Below are 10,000 nucleotides of genomic sequence, written 5' to 3' on the forward strand. Positions count from 1 at the left end.
TTTATTTTTGTTTATTGTAGACAGCTTCAACAGTTAGATGGAATTTTCTCTTTTCTTTCTTGGGAGCTTTTACTTTCTAAAGAAATTATGGATGAACTATTAGAATTCTAATATAATAGACTCTATTTTAATGGGTCTATGTAACATAAGTGACAGGCCTTATGTTTTGGAAGACTTAATCAACCAAGTCTCTTTTTAAGATTTTGTATGTATATATTTTATTACAAAATATAAACCTCTAGAAATTGATTGCTCAGCAGAACAAACATATCTGAGTTTTTTCTATTCAAGTCTTAGAAGTGTTTCGCTGCCATACAGTATGATGAGTAAGAAGACAGTGCTCAGTAAATAGTGTTTGAATGGGCAAATGAGGCGGGAAGAGAATCATCTTGATTAATTTATTTTGTTGTTATTATTCGTTGTTTAATTTACTTTTTATTCTTTGTTCGTATATATGCATACAAACCCTAAATACTCTGGCACAATACGAAAATAGCATTTCAGATAACATGCTTTTATTTACTTAAAACAAACAAACAAGCTTTGAATATTTTGGATGAAATTAAAAATAAAATCCAAAGTGTTCTCTGCTATATATACTCCTGTTAGGACGAGACTAACTGTTTTTTAAAATTCTTTCATTTCATTTGAGAATGTTTTTACTTTAGCCACGTCAACTGCCATGTCTCAAATAAATGAATTGTAGTCATCTTTGGTAGGAAATCTGATTTTTTGTAGAATACTTCTTGAATTTTTGGGAGCTATCTTAAAATTGTTCAAGGTAACCTTGTGGACTCTCAGACATGAACAGTTGTGTTTAGTGGCCTGTTGGAATATAAAAATATTATTAACCCTAAAAGTAGAAAAATAGCAAGTGTTATTTGTTTATCATAGTTGTAGTATTACCCTAATGTCCGTGTTAATAAAATACAATTCAATTTTTCTTTAAATCAACATTATTGTTATTTCCCGGCACTGGAGAAATTGCCCAGTACTGGAAATTGTAGGGCTAAAAATCTTAAAAGGACAAAGAAGGCCTTGGTGAGATTTCTATAGCGGTTGATTTAAACTAAATTCCAAGGATCTCTCAGTATCTCTTCACAGTTGACTTTTAATGAAAAAGAGGAAAGGCAAGGGGTCTGAGCATGGGTCTCCTTATCAGTAACCCGGCTCTGATGCAAAGTGGGTATTTTTAACATACGAGTTCAGTTGAAAGAGTCTTCAGCGACAGCTATAAAGCAATGATGGCAAGTATAGCTAAATATGCATGATCTATTATAATAGCAGAAGTGTAAGTCTTTAGCTTTGCAAAGTGTGTTCTCTCGTGCACAATTTTAAGGGGACTGGTATATCGTGAATTTCAAAAATAGCTTCAAACCTTCTTTTTGTTCATAACTGCAAATCCAAAGATAAAATGCTGCCGCTAATCAATTGGCCAGGATGCCACCTCATTAAGATTTACACGATCATCAAAAATGCCCAGAATTGTTTGTTGGCGATATCCTAACTCAAATATATAAAGGGGATACTACAGCATTTTTCTTTAGAATCACAGGGAGTTCAGTGACCTTTTGTGGCAAATTATGTAGAAAGAAAATATTTATATTCATTTAAAATAACCTCCATGAAGAAATAGTCTCATTACGCTGTTTGATCAATTTCTTGTAGCCTGAACTGCAGCATGCTGCTATTGCCATCGGTTGATGGAATACACTGAGAAGTGGCTAATGGTGATGGTGCTCATCAGGACAGGGTTCAGCCAGCGGTCAGCAACAAATAATTCAAGACTGTTTCTAAGTTTGTGGCTGGTGGAATTTGCTTCTTGCCCCAAGCCAGCAGCATTGCTGAGCTGGGCTATTTGATTAGAAGAGGAGCATATTTGCTTCTTAGCAACTGCACATTTGCACAACACACAGACCTATACTGCCTCCAAAGGTTTTCCTTTTGTGATGGTGGAATAATACTTCCCCGTTGATTGACAGACAAAAGGAATCTTTGCAATGCAGAAGAGTTTACAACCAATTTTTCCTTTGTCTTTTGTATACTTCTTAATTTAGTATTGCCTGATACAAATCTGTATATGCAGCAAGACAGTCCACAATTTGAACTCCTGCATTTAAGCTATTGCTACTATGCATATTTAAAAGACAGATGCACACTTAGGTTTAATCATTGGCATGTGCAGCTTTTTCCCCAGCAGATCTACTTAGTGGAAATAATTTTCTACTGTATTTTGAAATGGCTTCTTGGAGAGAGACAGATATATATATGTATATATATAACCATCTCCCATGCAAGAGTGACATTCCTTTTACAGAAGGTGGTGATAAGAGTGAAAGCTGTCCTGTTTTTGGTGTGTTTTTAAACGTATTAACAGAAGCGTAGCAGTGATTGCAATTTTAATATTCTGTGTGTGTGTACTTCTCAATGTAACATTTCCTACAGGAAGTGAATCTACAGAAAAAAATGTGTCTAGTCAGGGGAAGGCGAAGGTATTTATAACACTGGTAATCCTTAAGACAATTTAGGAAAAAGAAAGCCTGAGATTTACAGTCCTAGGAGGGCAGGGCAAGAAAAAAGCTAACTTTTTTTTTTTTTTTTTTTTTTTTTTATGGCTTTACAGCTCTTTTCGCTCCTGGCCGGTGTTTTATTGTGGAAGTTTCTGTAGTGCCATAATGGAGCAATAAATTGCTGATGTGGTTGCTGAAATGCTGCATGAAATAGTACAGCTAATGCTAATGTGAATTTTTGATGCAAATATCTGCTTGTGCATTTTCCTAAATAAAAGATGTCTTTTACCTTTTGTAACTAAAAGCAATGAGAAGCACCATTTAAATGTAGGTTTTATAGTCTCTTAAAACTGTATCTTTTAATGGCAAGGGAGGATTAAAGCAGGAGTATGGAGTAAAAAGACTGGGCATGGCTAACATAAGCATCTAGGAGTTCACTTACTAATAACCTTTTTGGCGGCAATCTGAAGCTAAGAGGAAAGAAGAAAGCGATCTGATAACGGTGAGACAATAATAAACCCCAGATGTCCCTCTAGGTAAACGTTAAACTACCAAAGTCTTAAATTCTTCTTTTTTTTCCATCAGCAGTTCTTTTTAGATTATTTTAAATCATTATACAAAATGTAATTTTCTTTGAGATTTTTAGGGGTGGAGAAAGAGGGATGAAAGAAAGTGAAAGAGGTAAAGGGGAAACACAGGACAACCTGGGGAACAAGTCTATGGGGTGTGCATGCAACTGAACAAGAGGTAGGAATGAGTGCCGGTGTTGTTCTGGAGGCTCTGGAAGGGCTTGACTGGTGGCTTCTTTCTCTTTCTGGTAAATTTGATGGATGCATAATGTAAATTTTTTGGGGAGTGTTTTAACATACTGGAAAGATTTAGCAGAATGCAGGGAGAGGTCTAAATTGATGTTCAGAGCTACGGCAGTGTGGTGAGGTGGCTGCTTATGTGGCTGAATTGCCAAGGAGAATCTTACACCTTGAGGACCTAATTTTAGTACCTTGATACCTGTTAAGGTGTTGCCTGTGTTCTACTCCAATGGTACACTTTTTTCAGTAATATATTCATAACGAATTAGCTTTAAAATAAAATAAATACAGAGAGCTTTTATAAGCAGTAAGATTTTTGAATGCATCACTAAAATATGTAGGAATTGTCATATAGCTATTACGAAAATGCAGCTATATCCATGGCAGAATGTAGTAGCTTTTGCAATTGCACTCTAAACAATATCCAGCAATTTAAGAGCAGGATATGAGGAATATATTACCTAATTGAACTGACAAGGGTTTTTTTTTTTTGCATAGGTAGATGCAATTATTCAAATTGGAGGTGGGCCAGAATGCTGGGGTTATTGCCCTCATCTTGCTAATTAGGCTTTCAGTTTCAGTAACAGTCATTGAGATATTGGGTGACTGGCTTTTGTATGAATGTAGCCATAGTGTAAATAAATAATTATTAAAAAAATCTTCTCTAGAAGCATCTCAAGTTATGTTAAGTGTATGTATAAAGTCACTATCAATCATATTTAGTTGTTTAGCTCCAGATTGGCAGAAGTAAATGCATATTTTAAAATGTGCGGAACACCAAACATATGAAGACTGAAGGCAGCATGGCTACACCACTGCCTGTATTAGAAGCATTTTTTTTTTCCTTTTACAAGGTAATGTCTAGAAGGATTTCTACTTTTAGAAATGTATAGATTGCACAATTAAATTAATCCAGTTTCCTCCTTGGATAATTTAAACCTGGAGTTTTTCAAATTTAAATTTGAACAGTTCAGAGGAATCCACAATTCTTGTTTTTAAGACCTAATTTAGGAAATATCACTTAATGTGTATGGCATCTTTGAATTCCCTTGCCGCTCTGATACACTGTCATTGGATTTTTTTTTTCTTTTCATGTTAATTGCCTTTGTCCTTTGGAAACAGCCATTATGAGGGAGTTCTGTGTGTTTTTTGTTTTCCTTTTTAGGGGAATAATAACAACGTACAGTGGATCGCTCCATGCAGTGTAGTTAGCAAATAGCTGCTTGCTATGTTTTGAAAAGTGCTTTGAGTATCTAACCCTCAATTAAATCTCGAGGCCAGTCCTTAAGTTCTGTGATTCTCCATTTCCACATTCTATAATTAGTGTCTTCTCCTCAGGTACTTCAGGTGGAGAATTTCTTCAGTATGTCTGCAGTTAGTTGCAAATCAGATATTAAATTAAAAATTACCTTCAGTGAAGAAAGATCATGAATAGAAAACGAGAAGGTGAAAATACCATATAAGAAGCAAATACACAGCATCAAAATGTTTAAAAATCCCGAAAGTTGTTACTGTATATATGAAACAGAAAGGGCTAAAACAGTGATCATCATCTCAAAAACTGACAAATAAATTGAATAGTAGGAGTGCTTTTTTATTATTTCTTCATTGCCTCTTAAGAATGAAAGCAGAACAATGCTTTTCGAAGATAAGCATTACAATATGGGAGGGTGTGGTTGCAATTTAACTAGTTGTTTGGGTTCTCAGTGCTGTACAGATGAAGCCATAATTTGTCCTTTTGGTTTGACGCTTGCACTGATGATCCTCCTGTAATTCTTAATAAATCCTTTGAGACTAAGAGTTAGTTATCTAGCCCTCATGACTAATACACTATTATTAGAATAGAATACTAATACACTAATACAGAATGGTCTTACAGATGAAGAAGCTAACTTTGTTCAGAAACCAAGTTAACTTTGTATTTCCCTTCCACACTCAGAAATGACTTCTTCAGCCACTGTGTGTTATTGGCTAATACACAGACGATTAAATAAAATGCTTTTACAAACAAGTAGCAGAGTAATTGGTCCTTTTATTTTTTTTTTTCAATATGCTTCTAATCTTACACACAATAAAGAGCTTTGGTAGTTATACAAAGACACATACTGCTATAGCTAATGAACGAAGAAGTTGATCCTGGAGTTCTGTCTTTTAGGACTTCCATGTCTCTGAGTGGCATCCACATAATGCTCTCCAACAGTCCTGCCAGATGTTTTTCAAGAATTTGTTGTCAGAGTATGTTCTTAGAGAACTGCTGGTTAATGCAAGAAAGTCTTGACAGTCTGTTAGCATAGCTTTTGTAGCTATGCAAATACAGGAACCAATCTTTAGGATGATCAGATTTTTATTCTCATACAGTACTGTTAGTAGTTGCAGATCCATTGACTACTTATGAGAATTCAATTTATGTACAATCTGAAACTGAGATTTAGCTGTAGGTATTTTCATTGGATCAAGGCAGCTTTAGAATCCTAGACTCTGTGTATGCGCACTTACTTTGAATTAGTCCATGCCTTAGAAAACCCAATCTGGGTAAAAGAAAGAAGTGAGAGAAAAAGTTTCTAAGCAGATACGCAAATATACTACTGCAGGACCTGGGTTCTACAGGAGATGTGTAGCAGAAATTGAAATTAAATCTGTCAAAGCAATGTTGTCCTCTAGAATAAGAAGTGTAGCTGTCAATTCAGATAAAGTCCAGATGGTTAGGAATGAGATGGTATTATTCTTCACAGAATTTTACTTGTTTACTTGTTACTATTTCCATGTTACTATATCTAGGCTTTACTATTCAGTATAGTTCTTGATTACTGGACACAGCCAACTGTAAGAGCTTTCTTAACAGTGTCCTACAGTAAACATGTGCTGTTGTACATTAACCTGTAAGATAAGATTTTGAGATGCAGAGATGGAAGATAGATTCTGGAGATTTCCAGATTCTGGGGCTCTTTTCTAGTGTGTTAAGTGTTGTAGTGTTCTGCAAAGATCAGAACATGCATAGACTTCGTAATTCATTATTCATGGCAATAAATTAAAAAGCAAACAGATAAGAAAAGCCACAAACCAAGAGCGTGAATTTAGGAAAGGAAAGCAAGAAATAGTCCTTCAAAGAATTATTTACTGTAGCTCTGGTATGAATTTATACATAGTGAATGAAACTTCTCTTGGAGTTGGTAAAAATTGTTTATGCTCAATTACTTGTTTTCTTTTGTCATCACCATCTCCAAGTTCCTAATGTAAAGAGAGATAAAGAGTGACAAAAGCTTGATTATGTAAATAAGTTCTTAAACTAAGCCTACTTCCTATAGTTGTTCTTTGAGAGAAAGTCAGAATTCAAAAAGTGCATGTTCAAACTGAGGAAAATCTTTGGTTTGACATCTGTCCTTACCTACCACAGTTTAGAATGCGCTGTATGTATGTGTTGGATAACACCATTTACACCTAACAGGATTTTATATTAAAAAAGGAGAAGAAGGAGAAGAGAAGGAAGCAGTGCTATTAGGAATAAAGATTTTCTTGGAAAGTAATTTGATTTAGGTAATAAGAATCATCTTTTTACAGTAAGAATCTTCTGTTGTGATGTTTTCCTCAGTCTTTTTCCTGTCAAGCTGCTCTGTACTATAGGTACCACAGGAAAAAGTATGCAGTTTTCTGTGAAATGCATACATATGCGACATCCCAGTTTACATGCTGTAACCTTCCTCCTGGCTCTTCTCTCTCCCTCAAACTGCTTTTGTTACTTTGGGAATGTGATGGTGGTGGGGGTCTGCAGGAGGAGGGAGGAATCAGCAGACTAAAGGAAAAAAAAAACCAAAAAAACCCTCAAAAAACCCCACCAACAACAAAAGGCTTTTCCTCGCTATTTTTTTTTGTGTGTGTGTGTGTGACATAATGAAACCAACAATGTGTCATAGCATTTCTGGAAATAAGTGAATACTGCTTCTATTTCATGATGAAGAGCAGTGGAAGCAAAGTAGTGCTGACTTGTCCAAGATTGCAAAAGGAATCTGGTTTAGAGCCAGGACTTGCTCTGTTTTCTAGCTCCTGCTTACATGGTAAGATCTCTTCATTACGTCTCATGCTTTCCAGCTTTCTGAGTTTTTGACAATTTGAAATGGATATTAAAGGGACACAGGGTAAACTTTTTTCCATCCTCAGAACCACATCATTTATTAACAGATGTCATGCAAACGTGTATACAACTTCCATGGCTTTGAGTGTTATGGTAAATGGTAAAGAGGCTCTCTTGGGTTATGTTTAAGCTGATGCATTCTTCTGAACTACTAGAGGTGTTTGAAGTTTTGTATAACGCCTTAATTTTAGTAATATTTTTATAAGAAAACATTGCTATTCCTTTAACTGTTTAAAAACAAACAAACAAAAAACAACAGCAAAACCAACAGCAATATGCTCAGGTTTTCAGAATCAGAAAAATCATGTGGTTAGTACAAGTTGAAGCATCACCCTCCCAAAACTTCCTAAGAGCTATGGCAGTGAATTATACTACTGATACAGTTAATAAAACTGAGTTTTCCCTTACTGGTTAATTTGACGGAGGTCTTTCTTCCCCTCCACCCTCCCCTTCCTCCCCCCCAGCTTTAAAAAATTAATACATTAAAAAAAAAATATATTAAAAATTGCAATTGAAAGGTGGGTATCCAGACCATACCAAAGGTAAAGTGGGTTCTGGAGGTGGTAGAATGTAATCTTTCTATCTGGATGATCACAGCTAACTTTAATAAACTGCTGGAAAAGTTTATGAAAGTTGCTCTTCAACTTCCAAATGATAGAAGTGATTTGGCTTCACTTTAAAAACAGCAGCCTAAAACTGAACTGCCTGAGTGTTATCATTACTCCAAAGCAGCATAATTACCATTAGGAGAGAATTGGTTCCTTTAGAGGAAAAAATAATGAAGGGAAAACTTTTTAAAATGAGTTTTATTACATTTTTCTTATAAAATTAGTCTTTCATTTTGTTGATTAATGTTTGAGTTTAAGATTTTGATGTAGGCATTTCACCATTATAATCCTGAAATATGGGAAGTCCTTGAAAACATTCCCGGATTGCCTTCTGTCTGTCTGCCTTGTAAAAGATCCTTTCAGTTAAATGGACCATCCTCCTTAAATGATGTCATTAGCTTGGATTGAAAAGACATTGCCTGCAGGGAAATCATTTAATTGTCTTAAAGTGCTCTACTTCTGTAGATCTTGAAGCAGCACCCTCACTTCCATCTTTGTATCAGATAATTCATCTAAAATCCTGTTTTTAATCTCTGACGAAATATTGAGATGTAATTTCCAGTTTTATTGGAGAAACTTGAGACCTTTTATAGTCTCGTCTCTGTCAAATAGATAGAAAAGTTTCACTTGTTGAAATGTAAATGGGTAATGTCTTTTTTTTTTTTTAACTTAAAGAATTAATTTAACTTGCATTCGTGCAGTGCATTATAAATATTAATGCATTGAACTCTTACATTTCACTGACACCAAGATACACTTATTTGATTTTAGAAAAAGATATATTTGCTTGTTCAAACAGGAGGTTTGATTTTGGGGATGAATGTGAACTTCATTTTGGATGAAGGTGATGCATTACATTTAAGAGAATAGCCGCAATGACCATCTGCCATCTTTCTCTGCATTTACCAGTATCTCAGCTAGTCATGTAGAAGTCAGTTTTCAGGGATGCTGGGACTTTTTAATTGAGTGGGCATTTGGAACAACAAAAAAGAAAAATCCACGTGTATTGTTCAGCTACTAATTTAATTAGAAATGTAATGTTTGAAAGTATCTTGAACATTTTTTCTATAGTTTATTGTACTTCAGTTCTTAAACTCATAGGCACTTAATTTGAAATAATTAAAAGCAGAAATAAAGTATTTCAGAACTTAATTTTTTTTATATTTGCCGTTTTTGGATTGAGGAAATATACAGAAATGCTACAGAGAGTCTGGTTTTGCCTTTAAAATTGAAAAAGGGATGAAATTAGTAAGAAATGAATGTCTTTACATTCTCATCTTAATCTATTTTTGAATTAGCTTAAGGCTAATTCAAGTTGCAAGACTGCCACTGGATCTGTTGGGTTCTAATCAGTTATTTTAGCATGATCATTGTTACTGTGGCTGTTACTTAATTTTTTCTTTTGTGCTGCTTTATACTGAAAAGCTCTGTAGTTCTTGTTTTTAGTTTTGCTCCTTTTTTTGCTCACATATCTCTTGTTTAGTATCTTTTAGGGAAAACAATTTGGTAGCATGCATAAAACCTGTAACTGCAGTTTTAGTGTTTGTTTTTCTTCCACCGCTGCCTACCAATCTCCAAGAGAGACAGGTTTGTTTATTCTTGTGGTATTTTAATTGCAGCTTGTGTAAGTTGAACTATGCTAGAAATTCCATGTGAACTTTTTATCAGAATAAATATTTAGTATCTGTGCCTGCTCCTCTTGTATCTAGTGTCAGTTTTCCACAGAGTTACCAGACTGGGAGCACCCCTCTGTTTTGCTACTCTGAAATTTCTGCAGTTGTTGAAATCTTCAGAAATGGGTAGCTATAAACAGAGCACTGAGGAACCTCCAGCAATGAAGTTGCTTCCTAGGCTGTACCAGTGAACTGTTCATGGTTTGAATCAAAAACTTTTATATCCCTTTCCCTCTTTTATACTCCTTTTTCTTAATTCTGTCTCCTATTA

At 34.9% G+C, this 10,000-nt stretch overlaps 1 protein-coding gene across 1 annotated transcript in view; it reads left to right on the forward strand.

The window, feature by feature from the left end:
• SKAP2 (src kinase associated phosphoprotein 2) overlaps positions 1-10,000 on the forward strand; it is a 108,925-nt gene that overhangs the window by 30,808 nt on the left and 68,117 nt on the right. The window lies entirely within an intron of this gene.

Source organism: Centrocercus urophasianus, unplaced genomic scaffold (assembly GCF_019232065.1).
Source record: "Centrocercus urophasianus isolate 14NV4802_14NV808 unplaced genomic scaffold, USGS_Curo_1.0 seq_16, whole genome shotgun sequence".
Classification (NCBI taxonomy): domain Eukaryota; kingdom Metazoa; phylum Chordata; class Aves; order Galliformes; family Phasianidae; genus Centrocercus; species Centrocercus urophasianus.